The sequence below is a fragment of the Leucoraja erinacea genome, chromosome 8, assembly GCF_028641065.1.
Source record: "Leucoraja erinacea ecotype New England chromosome 8, Leri_hhj_1, whole genome shotgun sequence".
Classification (NCBI taxonomy): Eukaryota; Metazoa; Chordata; class Chondrichthyes; order Rajiformes; family Rajidae; genus Leucoraja; species Leucoraja erinaceus.
This window is the reverse complement of record NC_073384.1, coordinates 7,422,263-7,442,260: the sequence shown is the minus strand read 5'-3', so window position 1 is coordinate 7,442,260 and position 19,998 is coordinate 7,422,263. Positions and strand designations below refer to the sequence as shown.

General features: G+C 47.0%; 1 protein-coding gene across 6 annotated transcripts in view; it reads left to right on the top strand.

Annotated features, from left to right (window-relative positions):
* The window catches only part of LOC129699284 (1-phosphatidylinositol 4,5-bisphosphate phosphodiesterase beta-4), a 524,489-nt gene that overhangs the window by 148,148 nt on the left and 356,343 nt on the right, over nucleotides 1-19,998 (top strand). For all 6 annotated transcript variants that reach the window (XM_055638946.1, XM_055638943.1, XM_055638941.1 and 3 more), the window contains one exon: nucleotides 9,722-9,787. The gene's annotated coding sequence lies outside the window, so the exon portion shown is untranslated. The remainder of the gene's footprint in view (nucleotides 1-9,721; nucleotides 9,788-19,998) is intronic.

Here is a 19,998-nt window from a genome sequence, read left to right as displayed (position 1 = left end):
CTGCATGGTAACTCGAATTTCACTGCACCAATTGGTGTAGGTGACAATAAATGGCTTTTGTCCTTGTACGGAGTTTGTACGTTCTCCCCGTGACCTGCGTGGGTTTTCCTCCGAGATCTTCGGTCTCCTCCCACGCTCCAAAGACGTACAGGTTTGTAGGTTAATTGGCTTAGGTTTGCAGAGTACATTTGATATAAGTGGAAATTGTCCCAAGTATAAACAATAGACAATAGGTGCAGGAGTAGGCCATTCGGCCCTTCGAGCCATTCTGTAGGGGTTTAGAAACATAGAAACATAGAAATTAGGTGCAGGAGTAGGCCATTCGGCCCTTCGAGCCTGCACCGCCATTCAATATGATCATGGCTGATCATCCAACTCAGTATCCCGTACCTGCCTTCTCTCCATACCCCCTGATCCCCTTAGCCACAAGGGCCACATCTAACTCCCTCTTAAATATAGCCAATGAACTGGCCTCAACTACCCTCTGTGGCAGAGAGTTCCAAAGATTCACCACTCTCTGTGTGAAAAAAGTTCTCCTCATCTCGGTTTTAAAGGATTCCCCCCTTATCCTTAAGCTGTGACCCCTTGTCCTGGACTTCCCCAACATCGGGAACAATCTTCCTGCATCTAGCCTGTCCAACCCCTTAAGAATTTTGTAAGTTTCTATAAGATCCCCTCTCAATCTCTTAAATTCTAGAGAGTATAAACCAAGTCTATCCAGTCTTTCTTCATAAGACAGTCCTGACATCCCAGGAATCAGTCTGGTGAACCTTCTCTGCACTCCCTCTATGGCAATAATGTCCTGCCTCAGATTTGGAGACCAAAACTGCACGCAATACTCCAGGTGTGGTCTCACCAAGACCCTGTACAACTGCAGTAGAACCTCCCTGCTCCTATACTCAAATCCTCTTGCTATGAAAGCCAACATACCATTCGCTTTCTTTACTGCCTGCTGCACCTGCATGCCTACCTTCAATGACTGGTGTACCATGACACCCAGGTCTCGCTGCATCTCCCCCTTTCCCAATCGGCCACCATTTAGATAATAGTCTGCTTTCCCGTTTTTGCCACCAAAATGGATAACATCACATTTATCCATGATAAAAAGGTTGACTTGACCAGAGCGTGCTGATGAGAGAAAACAGAAACCATGACGGACTCAAAGCAAGTCTAAAATTTACAGGTTTTATTAAATAAATGAAAAATCGAATCTCACCAACACTACATAATACGTGACTAAACTTATGCTTTAAACTAAGACTATGGAAAGAAAATTATCGGGCATGTTGTAAAATTTACTTTACACAATTTTAATAACAAATACACCCCCTTTCCCCTTTTTCTCTCAACCTCCATTCAATGTAATCATGGCCGATCATCCCCAATCAGTACCAGATTATGTGTAGGATAGTGTTAATGCGCGGGGATTGCTGGTCGGCGCGTACTCAGTGGACTGAAGGGCACTGTTTCCGCCCTGTATCTCTAAACTGAACTCAATTTAACAAAGTGCTGGAGTGACTCAGCGGGTCATGCAGGCAGCATCTCTGGAGAACGTGGACAGGTGACACTCTGGGTCGGGACTCTTCTACAGACTGATTGGTGGTGGGGGGGGGGGGAGGGGAAAATTGGAAGAGAGAAGTGGCAGGACAAAAGTCTGGCAGGCTACAGGTAGATACAAGTGAGGCAGTTATTTGATAGGCAAATGATCGGACAAAGGCCAGCGATGAAAAGACAGAAGATGTGTGACCAAAGGATTGGAGGGCTGCAAATTGTGAAGCCGGAGGAAGGAATTCCTCCACCAGGGGCCACAGTCTTAGAAGAAAGGGGAGGTCATTTAAGACTGAGGTGAGAAACAACTTCTTCACCCAGAGAGTTGTGAATTTATGGAATTCCCTGCCACAGAGGGCAGTGGAGGCCAAATCACTGGATGGATTTAAGAGAGAGTTAGATAGAGCTCTAGGGGCTAGTGGAGTCAAGGGATATGGGGAGAATGTGTTTAAGAAGGAACTGCAGATGCTGGAAAATCGAAGGTACACAAAAATGCTGGAGAAACTCACCGGGTGCAGCAGCATCTATGGAGCGAAGGAAATAGGCAACGTTTCGGGCCGAAACCCTTCTACAGGAGAAGGGGAGAAGGCAGGCACGAGTTATTGATAGGGGACGATCAGTCATGATCACAATGAATGGCGGTGCTTGCTCGAAGGGCCGAATGGCCTCCTCCTGCACCTATTTTCTATAATTGTGACGGTACCAGATGGATAGCCACGGCTAGCGAACCCTCGGATCAGGTGGGAGGAGTTGAGCGTCTCGGAGTGGGAGGCGTTGGGCCATGGGTTCCGACTCAGGGTATTTAAGGTCGGGTCACGACCGGTCACGGGGTTGGAGTTAGAAGCTGCACAGTAACAGTAATAAACACCATTTTGTTCACACAACCCGTCTTCGCCTCATTCTTGACTGGACTCCTCCTGGAGTCCCCGCTACAGAATGTAGGTAGAAGGGGGAGGGAGGAAGGAGGTGGGAGTCCAGCAGGGGGCGCAGAAACGTCACCTCTCCATGTTCTCCAGAGATGCCGCCAGACCCGCTGGGTTACTCCAGCACTTTGTGTCTTTTTTCTTTTTGTAAACAAGCATCTGCAGTTCCTTGTTTCTACTGTAACACCCAGCATCTCTTTAATTCTGGTCGTAGAATGCAGTTAGTTGAGAGGCTGGAGGAAGGAAGGAGGGGCAGGCTATAAGTTGGCGTAGGTATGTTCGGTAGCAGAAGAGCAGGGAAAGTCATACAACCTGTGCTTCCGTTGATCTTGCAAGAGCCAGAAGCTCGACGCGTGAAAATGTCTTGAGAAGAACAAACATGAGAGGGATGGATGTATGTGTGGTGACTAAAATAACAAGGTGAGAAAATACATCAGGAGATCAGGATTCATGAAGGCAGCCAAGGGTGCCAAAGAATGCCGAGATGTGGACATTGAATTGCATTGAATGCTTTATTTGTCATTCAGGCCTTTCGGTCTGAACGAAATGTCGGTCTGAATGAAAATGTTTGGGAAAAAAAAGTAATTGGGAAAAGATTACTTTTGGTTTAGTTTAGAGATACAGCGCGGAAACAGGCCCCATCGGCCCACCGATTCCACACCGACCAGCGATCCCCGTACACGAACAGTATCCTACACACACTAGGGACAATTTGCAGTTACACCAAGCCAATTAACCTACAAACCTGCGCGTCTTTGGAGTGTGGGAGGAAACCGAAGATCTCAGTGAAAACCCACGCAGGTCACGGGGAGAACGTACAAACTCCGTACAGACAGCACCCGTAGTCGGGATCGACCCCCGGGTCTCCGGCACGGCAAGCGCTGTAAGGCAGCAACTCTACCGCTGTACCACCGTGACCGCCCTGGTTGGGGTAAAGTATTTTGCAAAATGACAAAGTGTGGACAGGGGATATTTGGCTGGGGTTGTGGGGAGAAGGCAGGAGAATGGGGTTGAGAGCAAAAGATAGATCAGCCCATGGTTGAATGGCGGAGTAGACTTGATGGGCCGAATGGCCTAATTCTGCTCCTATTACCTTATGAACCAGCAGGGTCAGATTTGCTACCCTCCAATCCCCGGAACCAATTCCAGAATTTGTATGGACTTTTGGAAGTTGATTGCAGGGTCATCATTGTCTATGACACTGCCTCATCCAAGCCCCTAGAATAGAAATTGTTGGTTCCTTGGGATTCATCAAGGTTCACATTCAGAAACATCAGCTCTCTTTCTAAAACTAATCTTTAGTGCCCTCCAATCCTTGTTTTTGATTCTCCAATACATAAGCCTCTCCTCCAGAAAACAAAATGGCTGGTATTTTTTTCCACTGCCCGCCTACACTTTGGAAAATGCAGATGTCACACGTTTGAACCTTAACCCACTCTGCACAAAAACACTGTGCAGGAAGGAACTGCAGATGCTGGTTGACACCGAAGATAGGCACCAAAATGCTGGAGTAACTCAGTGGGCCAGGCAGCATTTCCGGAGAGACGGAATGGGTGACGTTTCGGGTCGAGACCCTTCTTCAGATCAGAGAGATTAGGTGAGATGAACTAGGTACCAATGTCTGATGATGGGAGTGTGTAGGGGGTCACCTGAAATGAACAGAGTTGGGAGTCTGTGGAATTCTCTGCCTCAGAGGGCGGTGCAGGCCGGTTCTCTGGATACTTTCAAGGGAGAGCTAGATAGGGCTCTTAAAAATAGCGGAGTCAGGGGAATATGGGGAGAAGGCAGGAACGGGGTACTGATTGTGGATGATCAGCCATGACGACATTGAATGGCGGTGCTGGCTTGAAGGGCCAAATGGCCTACTCCTGCACCTATTGTCTATTGTCTGCAGGAGTAGGCCATTTGGCTTAATGGGTGCTAAATAGATGAGTGAGGTACCACTTGAATCCACTACCATGGTGTGCTCACTGCCATGCCTATATCACCAACACAAACGGCAGATATTTTCCCCGCTGCAAAGGGCCTGCCAGACCCCCCCACAAAGGGCCTAAAAAATGGGCTGGCATATAGACGAGCAAGGTACCACTCAAAAATAATGCCAAATGAACAAAAAAAAGTGAGTTCATAGAGTACAAAATTGGTCATGCCAGACAAATAGTCCTCTGCACTACAGGTACAAGACACCCCAAAAATGGACATCCTATACCCTGCTGTCCAACTAGGCTATCCCAGATATTGTGGGTACCAGCTAAATCCAAGTTTAAATGATCTATCACACCTTAGGGGATATAAAATATAAAATGAGACAGTCAGGGCCGAATGGCCTTCTCCTGCACCTATTGTCTATTGAGAGGGAAACGAGAGCTACATAAGGTACATAGGACAAATGAATGAAAGCTATGCAAAAAACAACGGTGATCAAGGAAATGTGGAGCCCACAATGGTCCGTTGTTGGCTGTGAGATAGGTGATAACTGTCAGGTCACCTATAACTTTTAATCAGAGCAGGGGCGGAAAACCCGGGGGGGCCAGAGGGGACACGCCCCCCCCCCCCCCCCATGTTTTGAGTAGGTTCATTTGCCTGTACCGCCAAGTGAACCTACAGCCTTCCTGGACTTGCGGGAAATGTGGCCAGCGCGGAGAAGCAGCGCTAGTATCCCGTCAGTCCAGTCAGGGCTGTAGTTAACCTGGTGAGACAGGCAGAGTTGAGCTGCATTTAGCGCTGGATTGAGCCTCCAATGCCTCGCACATGTGTGTGTGTGAGTGTGCGCATGCACGCGTGGCCGCCAAAAAATGGTGTCTCCCGTCGTCCCCTCCATGTTTTGATAGCGAGTTCCGCTCTTGCATCAGAGATGCCCCCACAACCCACAGTTACTCCAGCATTTTGTGTCTTATCATCGGTTTAAACCAGCATCTGCAGTTCCTCCCTACGCTTTTCATACCTCTTGTGTTCCTCTCCTCTGGCTCTCAGTCTGAAGAAGTGTCACGACCCAAGACGTCACCCATTCCTTCTCTCCAGAGATGCTGTCCGTCCCGCTGACTTACTGCAGCATTTTGCGTCTATCTTCTGCACGATATCACTGCTGGCAGTGCATGGACGTGTAGCTATGGCAATAAGATGACCTGGCCTTAATCGTGTGTGTGTGTGTGTGTGTGTGTGTGTGTGTGTGTGTGTGTGTGTGTGTGTGTGTGTGTGTGTGTGTGTGTGTGTGTGTGTGTGTGTGTGTGTGTGTGTGTGTGTGTGTGTGTGTGTGTGTGTGTGTGTGTGTGTGTGTGTGTGTGTGTGTGTGTGTGTGTGTGTGTGTGTGTGTGTGTGTGTGTGTGTGTGCGCGCGTGTATCATTGGAGGACATGGTGCAGAAGGCCTTACATATTCTAGTCCTTGTTCAATCAAGGACTTCCTTGCTATAGAGGCAGTGCAGCGTAGGTTCACAAGGTTAAATCCCAGGATGGCAAGACTGTCTTATGAGGAAAGATTGGAAAGACTGGGCTTGTATTCACTGGAATTCAGAAGGATGAGAGGGCATCTTATAGAAACATATAAAATTATAAAAGGGCTGGACAAGCTAGATGCTTGTGTGTTATGATTGTGTGTTATGATTGTGTTTATAATTTGTTTTGTTGTTTGTCTTTTGCACAAAAGTCCGCGAGCATTGCCACTTTCATTTCACTGCACATCTCGTATGTGTATGTGACAAATAAACTTGACTTGACTTGACTTGACTTGATGCAGGAAACATGTTCCCAATGATAGGGGAGTCCAGAATCAGGGGCCACAGTCTAAGAATAAAGGGGAGGCCATTTGCAACTGAGATGAGAAAAAACTTTCACCCAGAGAGTTGTGAATTTGTGGAATTCCCTGCCACAGAGGGCAGTGGAGGGCAAATCATTGGATGGATTTAAGAGAGAGTTAGTTAGAGCTCTAGGGGCTAGTGGAGTCAAGGCAGGTACGGGTTACTTCGTGCCAGCACTGCCATTCATTGTGATCATGGCTGATCGTCCCCTATCAATAACCCGTGCGTGCCTAGTGAATACAAGCCTAGCCCTTTCAATCTTTCCTCATATGACAGTTCCGCCATCCCAGGGATCAATCTCGTGAACCTACGCTGCACTGCCACAATCACAAGGATGTCCTTCTTCAAATTAGGAGACCAAAACTGTACGCAATACTCCAGATGTGGTCTCACCTGAATCCTATACAACTGCAGAAGTGGTATAGGGTGGCATAACAGGAAGCAGCTTGAATGCTGGCCTCTAACTTCCTGATTACCCAGCTCTTCTGCAGCACAGAATTACAACGCCTCAAAAGAAAGTCAAATTACTCTTTACTTAATAATTTATAATTATCATTTATATTGTATAACTAGGATATTCTCACTGCCGCTGAACCACTGCCCCAACCTAAAGGTCCAACTGTAGATTCAATGGCCTCCAATGAGGTAGATGGTAGGTCAGGACCGCACTCTAGCTGGCGAGGGGAGGTTGCCTGACAGATTCTCCAGGGACGCCACTTTACCCGTGTCGCCGTGTGGTAAGCTCCGGAGTGCTGAGACCGCCGACTCCAACATCGTGGAGCTGTGATCACGGGGCATCCAGCTGTGGGCGGCGCTGGGTTTAAACACCGCGGAGCTTGTGAATTTTTGCCGAGGTCGCCAGTGTCGGAGCTCCGACCAGCGCGGCCCGTGGACTTCGGGAGCCGCGGTCTCCGGGGGGGAGGGGGGGGGAAGCGGCCGTTCCAGACGCTCCAAGCCGCTGAAGAGTGTTCTCCCGACGCCGGAGCTCCATCAGCCGGCGAGAGGGCCTGAACATCGGGCAACTGCGGAGGCCTCAATAGGCCCGACCATGGGTGAACAAGAGGAAGAGGACTGGACTTTGTTGCCCTCACCTCACAGTGGGAACCATTGTGGGGGGATGTTTTTATGTTCAATGTTACATTCTTTAATGTGATGGTTTATTTTTATTGGTCTGCTGCAAATGACAACTCAAAGTTCACTCCACCAATTGGTGTATGTGACAATAAATGTCATTTGTCCTTTGAACCGCTGAGTTACTCCAGCACTTTGTGCCTTTTCTTTTTTGTAAACCGGCATTTGCAGTTCCTTGTTTGACTCTGTTGTCTTTGAATATTCCACTTCACGCAGTGGTGCCGACGAACACAGTCCTCCCCACACTAATCTGTTTCTCTTTAACAACCCAGCAGAGTGGATTGGCATCATGATGGTAACTCCTCGTCATTTGTGTAATTGGGGACTTTGCTGCCAGTTAGACCAAGGGTGAAGGAAGTTGCTTCCATTTTTATGTTTTTTAAATTTTAATTCAAAGTCAGATGCGGCAGTTTTAATAACTGCATAATATAGGTTGAAGTAGGCGACCCCATGGAGAGGGCGGTCATACTCGTTTTGAGTGACCGCCGATGATGATGAATATAGGTTGATATTTCAATGAAGCACCAAAGGTATATTGACCAAATGGAGCAACACAGGGGGACAGGCAGCATCTCTGGAGTGAAGGAACGGGTAACGTTTTGGGTTGAGAGCTGGTTCTTCAGCTGAGTCTGATGAAGGGTCCCAACTCGAAACGACACCCATTCCTTCTCTCCAGAGACGCTGCCTGTCCCGCTGAGTTACTCCAGCTTTTTGTGTCCATCTTTGGTTTGAACCAGCATCTGTAGTCCCTTCCTACACAATGAGTCAAGTGGTTTATCATCGTATGTCCCGAAACGGAACAATAAAATTCTTACTATTGTGCAGCAGCACAATAGATATGGAAACACACACGCACGCGCACGCACGCACGCACACACACACGCACACACACACACACACACACACACACACACACACACACACACACACACACACACACACACACACACACTCGCACGCACACACACACACAGACACACATACACACGCACACATACACACGCACACACACACACACACACACACACACATACACACACACACACACACACACAAACACACAGACACACACACACACACACACACACACTCGCACACTCACACACACACTCTCTCACACAGACAGACAGACACACACTCACACACACACACACACACACAAAATGTTCCAAAGAAAAATCTATTATTTGCAAATTTACTGTTGTTATAAAAATGTGATCTTGGATATTAACAAAAGATTAAATCTAGGACTCTACCGCTGCACCACTGTGCCGCCCAATGATGGTTTACTTACAGTAGTTCATGTAGATAACTTTATTTGCTTGACTGGACATAACTGTTGCCATCGTTATCTATGCAGTTAATGTTGGTTAAATGTTGTGTCGTGTACCGAGGTACAGTGAAAAACTGGTATGCTGTCCGTCCGGGCAAACGTACATCAGGTCGTGCAAAAGAGAGAATAAACATAGCAGAATATAAACATTTTTCACACAGAGAGTGGTGAATCTCTGGAATTCTCTGCCACAGAAGGTAGTTGAGGCCACAGTTCATTGGCTATATTTAAGAGGGAGTGGCTCTTGTGGCTAAAGGGATCAGGGGGTATGGAGAGAAGGCAGGTACAGGATACTGAGTTGGATGATCAGCCATGATCATATTGAATGGCGGTGCAGGCTCGAAGGGCTGAATGGCCTACTCCTGCACCTAATTTCTATGTTTCTATGTTTCCCTTCATTGTCTTCCAGTGGTTGGGAGCTTCTACAATAAGTACAATAGATTGAGCAAGGGTCTCATACAGAGTGCAGAATATAGTTCTCGGCATTTAAAGAGGGAGATACAGCATGGAAACTTCGGCCTACTGAGACCACCCCGACCATCAATCACTTGTTCCACGTCATATTCGAAGGGCCGAATGGCCTACTCCTGCACCTATTTTCTATGTTTCTATGTGTGAAAAAGTCACCCCTCAGATTCCTATTAAATCTTTTCCCCCTTCACCTTAAACCTGTGTCCTCTGGTCCTCGATTCACCTGTCACTATCCAATCTATTCCTCTCATGATCTTAAACACCTGTGTACGATCACCCCTCATGGTTTAACTATCTCTTGAGCTGTGAAGCCAATCATTTTTTCCCCCACTGCTGAATTAAAACAAAATGTATTTTCTTGAACATCAGTTGGTCTTTTTTGATGGGGGTGACACTGAAATATTTATTGCTCTGAATGGTTGGCTAATGCAAGGTCATTATGTGCATTTTCCTTCACATAAAGTCTTTACATGGAATTTCAATGAATCGTGTATTGAATTTTTTTGTTATTCTTTCGCAGAAGAAACCAACCCATGACGCATTCGACTAAGTAGGGCACATTCATCCAGGCACAGATCATTATTAGGTAAGCAATTTATTTTGCTAATATATAGATTATCAAAGAGATCACGGTTGCTAAGTAATATTGAATAGCAGCGATCCCTTTCAAGTGTCTGACTTCATCTATCGTACAATGAGCTGGAAAGACGCAGCAGGTCAGAAGAAGTGTCATTTTCTACACTGTTGTCTGCCGGGGCAACATCAGTGCTAAAAGCAGCAAGAACTTGTACAAGGCATTGGTGAGGCCAATTCTGGAGTCTGGTGCACAATTTTGGTCGCCTAATTATAGGAAGGATGTCAACAAAACAGAGCGAGTACAGAGGAGATTTACTAGAATGTTGCCTGGGTTTCAGCAACTAAGTCACAGAGCAAGGTTGAACAAGTTAGGTCTTTATTCTTTGGAGCGCAGAAGGTTAAGGGGGGACTTGATCGAGGTCTTTAAAATGATGAGAGGGATAGACAGAGTTGATGTGGACAAGCTTTTCCCATTGAGATTAGGGAAGATTCAAACAAGAGGACATGAGTTGAGAATTAAGGGACAGAAGTTTAGGGGTAACATGAGGGGGGACTTCTTTACCAAGAGAGTGGTAGCTGTGTGGAATGAGCTTCCAGTGGAAGTGGTGGAGGCAGGTTCGATTTTATCATTTAAAAATAAATTCGATAGGTATATGGACGGGAAAGGAATGGAGGGTTATGGTCTGAGATCAGGTAGATAGGACTAGGGGAGAATAAGTGTTCGGCACGGACTTGAAGGGCCGAAATGGCCTGTTTCCGTGCTGTAATTGTTATATGGTTATATGGTAAGCTAGCTCAGTACTGGGAGGGAGAGTGGACGTTGTGGTGGAGGTGCTTGAGAGGCGTACGAGGAGCAAGGTGCAGGTCATCCTCGACAACTCCGGGCGCCCCCTCCATGAAATTCTGGAGGGTCAAAAGAGCACACGGAACAACAACCGGCTCCTCTCCCTGTGCTGTAGAACGGAGCGGTTCAGGAGATCCTTCACCCCTGCAGCCATTAGATTTTATAATACTGACCGCTAGACTCTATAGGGCCTGTCCCACGAGCATGCGCCTCCATGCGGCAAGCGCGACCTAAAGGGCCGGTCCCACCAGCATGCGCCTGCATGCGGCAAGCGTGACCAAACCAGAAGCGGGGGCCGCGCGGAAGTCGAGTGAGTGACATGAAGTTCGAGCGAAGTCCGCGAGAAAGTCCGCACGTGACGTCGAGGCGGCTGCGGGCCGGCGGGCCGTTGCCGCGCGGAATCTTTGAACACGGTCAGTTTTTCGGAGCCCCGCGCGATGTCAGGACCAGCTCCGCACAACTCCACACGGCTCCGGCGATCGAAGTGGGACCGGCCCCGCGAGGCCGTATGGCTCAAGCGACCACGTTAGGTCGCGCTTGCCGCATGCAGGTCGCATGTTCGTGGGACAGGCCCTTTAGGGGATGCTTTTGCATTTATAATAGTTAATTATTGGATCTGTTTAAGTATTTATTGCTTTCAGGCATTGTCCATATTGTGTTTTATATTTTTTTGGCTGCTTTCGTTCTGAATGTGTGGGTTTGTCAGTTGTTGGCTTATGGACATCTGAAGTTCCCTGAGGGGATCAATAATGTATTATTATTATTGTTATTATTATTATTATTATTATTATTAAGAAGGATGTTCAACCTGCAATGTTAACTGTTTCTATATCCATTGACGCTGACTGACCTGCTGAGTCGTTTTTGTCGAAAGAAATTTTAGTTTTTGTTTCAGATTTCCATCATGTGCAGTATTTGCTCGATTGTCTATAATATTATTGTTTCCTGTGATGTTGTTATTGCCCTTGTGTGCACCCTTGTGGGGAGGGCCAGTGTGCCGATGCTGCCTGTTGGCATCAGGGATAGCATTGTGGTTAGACACAAAAAAGCTAGAATAACTCAGCGGGACAGGCAGCATCTCTGGAGAGAAGGAGTGGGTGGCGTTTCGGGTCGAGATGCGTGAAGAAAGGCCTCAGCCCAAAACGTCACCCATTCCTTCTCTCCGGAGATGCTGCCTGTCCCGCTGAGTGACTCCAGATTTTTGTGTCTATCTTCGTGTTTAAACCAGCATCTATAGTTCCTTCCTGCACATATTGTTAGCGTTGTGGTGTTGTGGCAGCCCGGAATGACCAGCGGTCTGTGCATGCGTGACGCCTTAGAGTGTTAGAGTCGTACAGCGTGGAAACAGGCCCCTCGGCCCAACTTGTCCACACCAACCAACATGCCCATCTACACGTGTCCCACCTGCCTGTGTTGGGCCCATATCCCTCTCAAACTATCGTATCCATGTACCTGTCCAAATGTGTTTTAAGCATTGTGACAGTATAGGCCTCAACTACCTCCTCTGGCAGCTTGTTCCACACACCTGATGCAGTTCGGTTTATTGTCACATGTACTGAGGTACAGTGAAAAGCTTTTATTGTGTGCTATCCACTCAGGGGAAGGACAATATATGATTACAACCGAGCCATCTACCATGTACAGATACTTACCACCGTCTGTGTAAAAAAATATTGCCTTTCATGTTCATATTCAATTTGAATTTCTTCTCAAACTTGACTGGTTTGGGGATAATGGAAACAAGAAAGCGAATGGTATGTTAGCATTCATAGCAAAAGGATTTGAGTATAGGAGCAGGGAGGTTCTACTGCAGTTGTACAGGGTCTTGGTGAGACCACACCTGGAATATTGCGTACAGTTTTGGTCTCCTAATCTGAGGAAAGACATTCTTGCCATAGAGGGAGTGCAGAGAAGGTTCACCAGACTGATTCCTGGGATGTCAGGACTTTCATATGAAGAAAGACTGGATAGACTCGGCTTGCACTCACTAGAATTTAGAAGATTGAGAGGGGATCTTATAGAAACTTACAAAATTCTTAAGGGGTTGGACAGGCTAGATGCAGGAAGATTGTTCCCGATGTTGGGGAAGTCCAGAACAAGGGGTCACAGTTTAAGGATAAGGGGGAAATCTTTTAGGACCAAGATGAGGAAAACATTTTTCACACAGAAAGTGGTGAATCTCTGGAACTCTCTGCCACAGAAGGTAGTTGAGGCCAGTTCATTGGCTATTTTTAAGAGGGAGTTAGATGTGGCCCTTGTGGCTAAAGGGATCAGGGGGTATGGAGAGAAGGCAGGTACAGGATACCGAGTTGGTTGATCACTCATGATCATATTGAATGGCGGTGCAGGCTCGAAGGGCCGAATGGCCTACTCCTGCACCTATTTTCTATGTTTCTATGTTTCTATAAGAGATATAGACGGTGATGTGGAGAGATAAAGAACAAGGAATGAAATGATGATAAAGGAAACCGGCCATTGTGAGCTGTTTGTAGGTGAAAACAAAAAGCTAATGCGATTGGGTGGGGGAGGGATGGAGAGAGAGGGAATGCCGGGGCAACCTGAGGTGAGAGAAATCAATATTGATACCACTGGGCTGGAAGCTGCCCAAGCGAAATATGAGATGCTGTTCCTCCAATTTGCGTTTATTCCCATATTATTCTCTCTCTGCGGTGTGTTTGCCTGCCTGTTTAAATATCTGCACACATTTGTTTTTGCCACCCATTGCCTGTAAACCCGGGTATGTTCACCTCAGGGCAATAACTCAAATTGTGAACAGCTGAAGACCCAGGGCCCATCCTTCGCATAGCACGGTGGCGCAGCGGTAGAGTTGCTGTCCTGCAGCAGGTCTCCCACCAGGGACACTCGGTGCACGTGACAACACACTAAGCTGAACCCGGGTTCAACCCTGACCACGGAGTTTGTACTTTCTCCCTCGTGAACTACGTGGGTTTTCTCCGGGTGCTCCGGTTTCCTCCCACACTCCAAAGACGTGCAGGTTTGTAGGTTAATTGTCTTCGGTAAAAATGGTAAATTGTCCCGGCTGCGTGTAGGATAGTGTTAGTGTGCGGGGGGATCGCTGGCCGGCGCGGACAGGTTGGGCCAAGGGGCTTGATTCTGCGCTGCCTCTCTAAACTAAACTAAACAAAACCGTTTTTGCTGGCCATAAAATGACTCCTTTCTTCCTCTTCCCTGCATTCAGGCCCCTACAGGGCCTGTCCCACTTGGGCGACATTTGCGTGTCATTTACGCAACATCTTTTACGCGTCACGACCCGCGCGTTGTGGTGTGCACATGGTGCACGAATTGTGCGCATTACGTGTGCATGGTGCGTGGTGACATAGGCAGTGACGCGCAGTCACGCACGGCGCCCCAGGATTTTGGGATGTACGAAATCTTCGCGCTCCATCTGCCTTAAGCAAACCAATTTCAATGTTGAAGGATTAACCCAATGCCGTCAATCCTTTATCTATTAGCATCCTGTTGCACGCCAACTCTTCAAATGCCATTTGAACATCTACTGTCCTATTTACTCTCCACAGTTCATCCCCACAATAGCTTCATTAGATGTGCCAAACACTCTTTCCTTGCCAAGTTGACCACATATAGTTTATGATGATTTCGGGTGTTAGACTCAGCTATGTAACAAAGTAGGCGGCACGACTGATGTTTGCAGCGGCCTCTGCAGCCCGTCTGTCTTTTTATAGTCCCGTTGAGTGTATAGTTTGTGGAGGTTTGTATATTGTTTTTAGCTGTGTATACGTGGGGGGGCGGTGGGGGGGGGGGGGGACTTTTAAATCTCTGGCATTGAGTCATACAGCATGGAACAGGCCCTTCGGCCCAACTTGCCCATGCCAACCAACATGCCCCATCATTACAGTTGTCTGTGGAATTCTCTGCCACAGAAGGTAGTTGAGGCCAGTTCATTGGCTATATTTAAGAGGGAGTTAGATGTGGCCCTTGTGGCTAAAGGGATCAGGGGGTATGGGGAGAAGGCAGGTACAGGACACTGAGTTGGATGATCAGCCATGATCATATTGAATGGCAGTGCAGGCTCGAAGGGCCGAATGGCCTACTCCTGCACCTATTTTCTATGTTTCTATGTTAATATTATTGCCAAGGAACTTGTAGCTCTCATCTGTTTCCCCTTTGACACCATTGGAAGTGTTTAGATGGATTTATTTAGGCGACACACTCTTGCCCAGAGACGGGGAATCGAGAACCAAAGGGCACAGGTTCAAGGTGAAGGGGGAAAGATTTCATAGGATTCTGAGGGGTGACTTTTTCACGCAAAGGGTGGTGGATGTATGGAACGAGCTGCCAGAGGGGGTAGCTGAGGCAGGGACTATCGCAACGTTTCAGAAGCAATTAGACAGGTACATGGATAGAACAGGTTTGGAGGGATATGAGCCAAATGCAGGCAGGGGGGACTAGTGTAGATGGGGCATGTTGGCCGGTGTGGGCATGTTGGGGTGAAGGGCAAGTTGGGGTGAAGGGCCTGTTTCCACACTGTATTACACTCTCACTGTATCCCTACATAGCAGATACTGTCGCTAGAGTCTTGCTTTTGGCATGTTCAGCTTCTAGCTTGTGAGGAGCATGATACTTATGAGACTCCGAGGCCTCAAGTGAAGGAAGCCAGGGTTTTCTGTTCATCTGGCTTCTGATATGGTCGCACCTCGCATCGGCCTTGGGTGGCCAGAGGTAAGAGGTGCAGAAACATGAAGTAAGGCTGGCATTTCCGTGGTGCGGTTCACAGCCAAGGCACTTTGCATCCAGTATTTCGGAAGCTGAGCCCGAAGTTGAAGCGCAGGAAACTTGACTGCAAAGTTATGCGCCGACAAGTCTCACAGATGATGTGTTAATGATCAAATAATCTAAAACTTAACTGTTCTTGGTTGTCCGCCATTCAACCCTGGCTGATCTAACTTTCCCTCTCAATCCCATTCTCCTGCCTTCTCCCCATAGTCCCTAACGCCCGTACTAATCAAGAATCTATCCCCCCCCCCCATCAGTCTGAAGAAGGGTTTCGGCCCGAAACGTTGCCTATTTCCTTCGCTCCATAGATGCTGCTGCACCCGCTGAGTTTCTCCAGCAATTTTGTGTACCCAAGAATCTGTCTATCTCTGTGTTAAAAATATCCATTGACTTGGCCTCCACATCCTTCTGTGGCAAAACATTCCACAGATTCACCACCTTCTGACTAAATAAATTCATTCTCATTTCCTTTCTAAACCCTGGACACCCGTACCAATCTAGATTTTAGACAATAGACAATAGGTGCAGGATAAGGCCATTCGGCCCTTCGAGCCAGCACTGCCATTCATCTGGTGAAAATGAAGACATTTTGCAAGCTCAGAGGATAAATCTCCTCGCCTGATTTGTAGCTTTGATCTGAAGTTAGGCACAAAATGCTGGAGTAATTCAGCGGGACAGGCAGCATCTCTCGAGAGAAGGAATGGGCGACATTTCAAATTGCAAACAGGAACAGCTTCTTCCCTTCTGACATCAGGCTTTCCATAAGCTAAATTCCTTAGACTCCCTCTCCCCTGACTCTCAGACTGAAGCAGGGTCCCGACCCGAAACATCACCCATTCCTTCTCTCCAGTGATGCCGCCCGCCTGTCCCGCTGAGTTAAGCCCCTGTCCCACTTAGGCCCCTATCCCATTAGACCTAAACAACAACCTCTGGTGACCTTGCCCGCCACCCGAGGTTTCCATGAGGTCACCGGAGGTTTTGGTCACTCTCCCTAATGCTCGAAAGTGGTTTCCGCGTGGTCGAGGCTTCATCTAGGTCGCTGCTATTTTTTCATCGTGATTAAAACCGGCCTCGACTAAAAATAGGTTGCCGTTTTAAAAATCGATCATTTTTTTGTTTAAGAAGGAACTGCAGATGCTGGAAATATCGAAGGTAGACCAAAGAGCTGGAGAAACTCAGCGGGTGCAGCAGCATCTATGGAGTGAAGGAGATAGGAAACGTTGCCTATCTCCTTCGCTCCGTAGATGCTGCTGCACCCGCTGAGTTTCTCCAGCACTTTTGTCTACCGATGATTTTTTTGTCGTAGGTTTAGTCGAAGCCGGCTTTCTTCATAGTCGAGGAAGGTTTTCAACATATTCGTGGGAGGTGGTAGGAGGTTGCAGGTCACCTCAACCTTGATTTTATTTTGGGGGTAAGGTCACCAGAGGTTGCTGTTTAGGTCTCCTAAGTGGGACAGGGACTTTACTCCAGCATTTTGTGTCTGTCTTCAGTGTAAACCAACATCTGCACTCCCTTCCACAACATTGTGGCTTTGATCGAGTTCACTTCTAAATCTCTCTTTTATTTTTATCTTTCCCTGTTCTGTCACGAGCTTAATGGAATGTAAGCTCGCTGGTTTAAACAAAAAAAAGTTTTCCATTCCGCGTCTGAAGAAGGGTCCCGACCCGAAACGTCACCGAGCTCTGCCCTCAGGAGATGGTGCCTGACCCGTAGAGTTACTCCAGCACTTTGTGTCCGTTTTCCAATGCTCTGGGTTAAGCTGAGCACTTCCGATCATTTCCCTTTTCATTCCCAGTCAACATTATCCCAGCTGATGTGAAGCGTTAGAAGAACATTTTCAGAGGACAGTTGACTTCATTATTTTCGGCTTGTGATCATTTTGGATGCAGTACAGATTTGTTTTGAAATGGACACTACAAACAAGAGGCACTCTGAAAGTCCGATTAAAGATAGTCCGAGGGTCTCCAATGAAGTAGTGGGCAGAGAGTTCCTGTACTATCATCTACGTCATTGGAGAACCTTGGACTGTCTTCAATCAGATTTAACTGGACTGTAGCTTGCTGAGCACTTCCGATATATTTTTATTGTCACTATACATTACAGTGAAACTGAAAGCTGCCCGTACTCAGTGCATACACATTTTCCCAAGAAACAGAAAAACAAAAAAACAGAAGGGAGATGATGGTGCAAAATTCGTACATACAAGAACATATTCAGGAAGTCCGTGTTGGGCGGTTCATGTTTATGGTAGATATAATTCTCGGCTTTCCTGAGTGATCATTTGATGCACCTATAGGCCTTCCATGCAGTAAACGCAGGATTGTCTTTGGTGATTTCTTTGAAGGCAGCGGGAGGTGTAGATGTCCATCAGGGAGGGGAGAGGGCAACCAATGAGGCACCCTGAAAGTCTGCCATGATTGCCAAATGATGCAGTCCGCAGGCTCTCCAATGAAGTAGATGGCAGAGAGTGGTCCTGTACTATCATCTACGTCATTGGAGAACCTTGGACTGTCTTCAATCAGATTTAACTGGACTGTAGCTTGCAGTAGATGCTATTCCCTTTGTCCTATATCTGTACACTGTGGACGGCTCGATTGTAAACACTTCCCGCTGATTTTGGATAGCACACAACACAAAGCTTTTCACTGTAACTCGGTACAGGTGACAATAGACTAAACTAAACTAAGGTAGCAAGAACTAACCTAATCTGAGGTCAAACATTCTTTCCATAGAGGGAGTACAGAGAAGGTTCACCAGACTGATTCCTGGGATGGCAGGACTTTCATATGAAGAAAGACTGGATAGACTCGGCTTGCACTCGCTAGAATTTAGAAGATTGAGGGGGGATCTTATAGAAACGTACAAAATTCTTAAGGGGTTGGACAGGCTAGATGCAGGAAGATTGTTCCCGATGTTGGGGAAGTCCAGAACAAGGGGTCACAGTTCAAGGGCAAGGGGGAAATCTTTTAGGATCGAGATGAGAAAAACATTTTTCACACAGAGAGTGGTGAATCTCAGGAATTCTCTGCCACAGAAGGTAGTTGAGGCCAGTTCATTGGTTATATTTAAGAGGGAGTTAGATGTGGCCCTTGTGGCTAGAGGGATCAGGGGGTATGGAGAGAAGGCAGGTACAGGATACTGAGTTGGATGATCAGCCATGATCATATTGAATGGCGGTGCAGGCTCGAAGGGCTGAATGGCCTGTTGGAGAGCACCCAGGCCTAGGCTTGCATGGACGAGTTGGGCCGAAGGGCCTGTTTCCCTGCTGTATCATCCCACGATTCTAATTGTAGCCATGGAATTCTTTGCCACATACGGCTGTGGAGGCCAAGCCAATGGATATTTTAAATAAGTTTCCAATGGAGATTGACAGATTCTTGATTAGTGCGGGTGTCAGGGGATATGGGGAGAAGGCAGGAGAATTGACAATAGACAATAGGTGCAGGAGTAGGCCATTCGGCCCTTCGAGCCAGCACCGTAATTCAATGTGATCATGGCTGATCATCCACTATCAGTGCCCCATTCCTGCCTTCTCCCCATATCCCCTGACTCTGCTATCTTTAAGAGCCCTATCTAGCTCTCTCTTGAAAGTATCCAGAGAAACGACCTCCACCGCCCTCTTTACAGGTCTCAATAAAAAATCAATTAAACAACTGCAGCTTATCCAAAATGCCGCTGCCAGAGTCTTGACCAACACCAAGAAAATGATCCACATTACACCTGTCCATAAATCTTTGCACTGGCTCCCTGTGTGTAAGAGGATAGATTTTAAAATTCTGTTACTGACCTACAAGACACTGAATGGTCTAGGTCCAAAACACATCTCTGACCTACTTGTTGTATATGAGGCACCTAGACTCCTCAGGTCTTCAGGGACAGGTTTGCTCAGTGTTCCCAGGGTCAGAAAACAAAAGGCTGAAGCAGCATTCGGTTTTTATGCTCCACACCTGTGGAACAAGCTCCCTGAACACCTGAGGTGTGCATAGACTGTAAGCGCATTTAAATCAGGCCTAAAAACACTGTTGTTTACTATAGCCTGTCCATAACCCGACATGCAGGTAATCTTAACCGTCTAATTTTAACCCTTTTATGTGCTTTTTAAAATCGTTTTATTGTTTCATTGACGTTGTTTTTTTATTCATACATTTGTCGTATTGCTTATTTTGCAATTTTTAATCATTGACTATTTTATTTTTTCGTTCCTGTAAAGCACCTTGAATTGCTGTTTGCACGAATGGTGCTATACAAATAAACTTGCCTTGCCTTGCCTTGCCCTCTGAGGCAGAGAATTCCACAGACTCTCAACTCTCTGTGTGAAAAAGTGTGTCCTCATCTCCGTTCTAAATGGTTTACCCCTTACTCTTCAACGGTGGCCATTGGCTTCTTTTCAAAATGAAATGGGGTTGAGAGGAAGAGATAGATCAGCCAGCCATGTTTGAATGGCGGAGTAGACTTGATGTGGGCCGAATGGCCTAATTCTGCTCCTATCACTTACGAACCTATGAAATGTCCACAGGGCTGAATTGTTCTCTTCCAACTAGTGAGCAAGATTCCAACGAGCGGAGCGGAGAAAAATCCGGAAAAAGGATACAAATTGTTTATCTGAAAATGTTAAGCGCTGA